Source organism: Pinus tabuliformis, chromosome 5_1 (genome assembly GCF_031772625.1).
Source record: "Pinus tabuliformis cultivar Carrire ecotype Pingquan chromosome 5_1, CPIR1, whole genome shotgun sequence".
Lineage (NCBI taxonomy): Eukaryota > Viridiplantae > Streptophyta > Pinopsida > Pinales > Pinaceae > Pinus > Pinus tabuliformis.
The window spans coordinates 628,016,138-628,020,056 of record NC_142305.1 but is presented as its reverse complement, the minus strand read 5'-3'; the positions used below and the strand labels follow the sequence as shown (position 1 = coordinate 628,020,056).

The following is a 3,919-nucleotide window of genomic DNA, read 5'->3' as shown; positions in this document are numbered from 1 at the left end:
AAATGGGGTCAATTCTCTGTTGTAGTCCATCACTGGTCTCACACCGCACCTAAGCTCCATATGCCAATCCTATTTCAAAGTTCATAGCACAGAAACCTTGGTTTAGGTGATTTCGTAGCGGAAAACACCGATTTTGCACTAACTGCGCTACGAAATGGGGAATTCGTGCTGATCCATAGCACATCTCACCCCAGCTGTCATATTTTCTGCAAATTTTTTTACGGGAATAGCATGTGTAAGGTCTTATATGTCGGTCTTGACACGTGTTCTGTAGCCTTCAAATTTGATTCTTGCCTGCACTATTCAAATCGAGATTTCCATCCAAAACCGAAGACAATTCTCGGGCAATAAGGGATGTACTGGAGAATGTGTGATTTACCTTAATTGTGGTGGTTGTAGCAATGCTGGTTCTGGCATTTCTCATTTCTGGCACTGGTATCATTTGGAAAGATGAAAATGTGAAAAGTAAAAAGAGTGCGGAGGATATAACGAAATGTGCTTTTCCGCAAAAGCAATTACTTCTTGCAGAAATTGACATGGCGGATGCAGGCTCAAAATCAGGAGGTTATGTAGTTTGCCGTAAGAGATTCATTGGTTAATGTTGGTCCATTGAAAGACTTCACATCTGGATTGCGATTGAATGCAGACCTTAACGCAACAGGTGTTGCAAAACAAAGCAACTATGAACTGGTAGGTTGTTCTGGTCATGGAAAGAATGTTTCGTTATGTGCGCTTCAACAATCTATCCGTCCAGAACTAATCACTGAGGTTGAATTGGCGGGATGCAAAGGAACGTGGACGGTATATCACAAAGGTTCAAGTAGCCATGCATCTGAATCTGCAAAGCTAAAAAGGCGCTTGGAAGAAGTGGTGGTGTTTATGTTCCTCCTTTCAAGCTGGCCCAAATGATGAAAGATTTGCAAGATAAAAGCAGTTTGGAATATCAGCGTATGTCTTGGGATGCTCTTCGTAAAAGTATCAATGGGCTTGTAAACAAAGTGAACGCATCAAACATTAAAAACATTATTCCAGAGCTCTTTGCAGAGAACCTTATCCGGGGAAGAGGTCTATTTTGTAGGTCATGTATGAAATCCCAGATGGCATCACCTGGATTTACTGATGTTTTTGCTGCCTTGGTTGCTGTGGTGAATACAAAGTTTCCAGAAGTTGGTAATCTCCTTTTGAGAAGAATTATTTTGCAGCTTAAGAGAGCTTTCAAACGCAATGACAAGCCTCTGTTACTAGCAGCAACAAAATTCATAGCTCACCTAGCGAACCAGCAAGTTGCACATGAGATCATTGCTTTGGAACTTCTTACTGTTTTGCTGGAGAATCCTACAGACGATAGTGTTGAGGTTGCTGTTGGATTTGTAAAGGAATGCGGGTCCATGCTTCAAGACCTATCACCTCAAGGCCTCTATGGAATTTTTGAGCGATTTAGGGGTATTCTTCATGAGGGAGAAATTGACAAACGAGTGCAGTTTTCGATTGAAGGACTCTTTGCAATTCGCAAAGCCAATTTCCAGGGTTATCCTGCTATTCGTCCAGAACTGGATCTTGTGGAGCAAGAAGATCAGTTTACCCATGAATTTTCCCTAGAAGATGAGCTTGATCAAGAAGTTGGCCTCGATATTTTCAAGCCAGATCCAGTTTTTTTTTTTTGGAGCACGAGAAAGCTTATGAAAACCTTAAGAAAGATATCCTTGGAGAGGAATCTTCAGATGAAGTAGAAGGAGAGAATGATTCAGGTCAGGAGTCAGATGAAGATATGAAGATGGTACTGTTCATTCAGTTGTATTTGCTGGATTTTCAGCAGAGTCTCTTGCTCAACGAATTATACACCACAAAGCTAAAGCACTGCTAACTTGTAATGTTGTCCGCCGGGGTGCTAAATTCATTAATCTGAAAGAAATAAATAGACTCTGCGCTGGTGGAATCATCTAAAAATGGAGTTCCTGTAGGTGTCTGTTTGACATATGCAGATGAGTTTGCATTAAATAAAAAACACACCATGAAAGAAAGGAAGAGACATCTGGTGGCAGGATACAATTCCAAAATACATGACCGAATGTGAAGTTAGATGGATTGATGCAGAAGATCCTCTGTTCCTTCTATATGCAAGTGGTAGTACAGGGAAACCTAAAAATGCTGCTCAAAGATTGCTGGTCTTGTGAACTTAGCTGGTTTTGTGAACTTGACAAGTCTGGATCTAAAGAGGTGCTCAGGGATTCATGGTGAATTGGTGCATCTAAAAGGGCTTACAAAATCAGAAGCAAGCTGTTTAAAAAAAAAAAAAAAACTCAGCAGTTTCGTAGCGCGCTACGAAACTGCTGTAGATGATGATTTTAACGCAAAACAAGCAGTTTTGAATTATAGGCGGGAATTTTGAAAGGGAAACATCTAAAAAGCATACAAAGAATCATCTGAAGCTATCTAACAGTTAACCAGGTCAAGACACGTGGAGATAATATGCATTCGAATCCAACTTTGGATTCTTGTCATAAAGGAAGCATATCTCATATTTATCACACTTCAGGATTGGTGAAACAGTTACAGTTTGCAAAGGTTTTGGCTTTCACGTATGCAAACGGTGGACAACACATCAAAGACGTGGCAGTTTGCTCCATTTTGGGGTAATTAAAAGATAAAGGATATACTTCGTTGGATCTGGACATGGTAAGGCATACTAAAGACAGATACACAGGGATAGTTTCATATATTTCAGGGTATTGGAAAGGATGTGGCATTAAAGATCAAACATGGAGCTTTGAACATCCATTACAGCCAAACTAAAGGGGGAGCAGATGTCAAAGAACGAAGTTCATTGTAATTAAAGCCATCAAGCATGTAATATGGAGTTAGAGTCATAGTTAATTTAGAACTCTTAGAAAACTCCAGTCAGCACTTTATTGTATTTATTAGTTAGTTAAATGGTTGATAGGTGTCATTAGAGGTAGTTTTCGAGTTCCCCTCATGCTGGAGGAGGAATCTCAATTAGTTAGAATAAGAGTTCTATATATAGCTGAAACAGCAAGGTAATGAGGGTTGGGAAATTTTATAACAGAGCATTGTTTTGGCTTATGTAAAGACAGAGTTTCAGTAATATAATCTAGTTGCTTTACTTCTCAGGATTCATGAAGGATTTCTATGTTCTGAATGTGTGATTTTATCCTTTCCTTAATGTCTTTTACAGTTGCATAGATGTATAATCACTCAGAATTCACTGATTGTGCTCTGATTTCCTGTATGCATTTATGAGCTGTGGTTCCATATGTGTTATGTTCTGAATACTCAAATGCTGAATGCCCTGACTTCTATGTAAAGGCAGTATCATTGTTTACTGAGGTGTTGTTGACTCCATAGGCCCAATGGAAACTTGTTTAATGTTTTTCCAGCATCCATATTTATTACAGATATATCACAAAGAGTTAGCCATCTTATCTTAAGTAAAAATCATTAATTCATTCAGAGAGAGCCCTCTCAGGTTGAGGAGGCTAAGCCTCAACCTAAAGTAGGTCTGAAATAGTTACTTGAATTCTTCCTGGTCAGCAGCCTTCCAGGGCCTGATTTTGAGATAACAGGGTACATTCATGTATGCTAGAATGCCATTTGGCTTAACCAATGTTGGAGCAACATTTCAGAGAGCTATGGATGTATCTTTTGTGGGTCAGGTAAATAAATTTGTAGTCATTTATCTTGATGACATAACTATTTTTTCTAAATCTGATTAGAAACATCTAAAGCACTTGATGAAGGTTTTTGACAGGTGTAGAAAATTCGGAATATCATTGAATCCTAAACGTCTATGTTTGCTATCAAAGAAGGAAAACTGTTGGGCCATATAATTTTAGAAAAAGGAGTAGTGATTGATGCCAAGTGTGTGTCATCCATTGAAACATTAACCTTACCTAGAAACAAG

The 3,919-nt window shown here is 38.9% G+C and overlaps 1 pseudogene; it reads left to right on the top strand.

Annotated features, from left to right (window-relative positions):
- The first annotated feature begins 905 nt into the window (after positions 1 to 905).
- Positions 906 to 1,730, top strand: LOC149166511 (uncharacterized; annotated as a pseudogene).
- Positions 1,731 to 3,919: the final 2,189 nt, after the last annotated feature.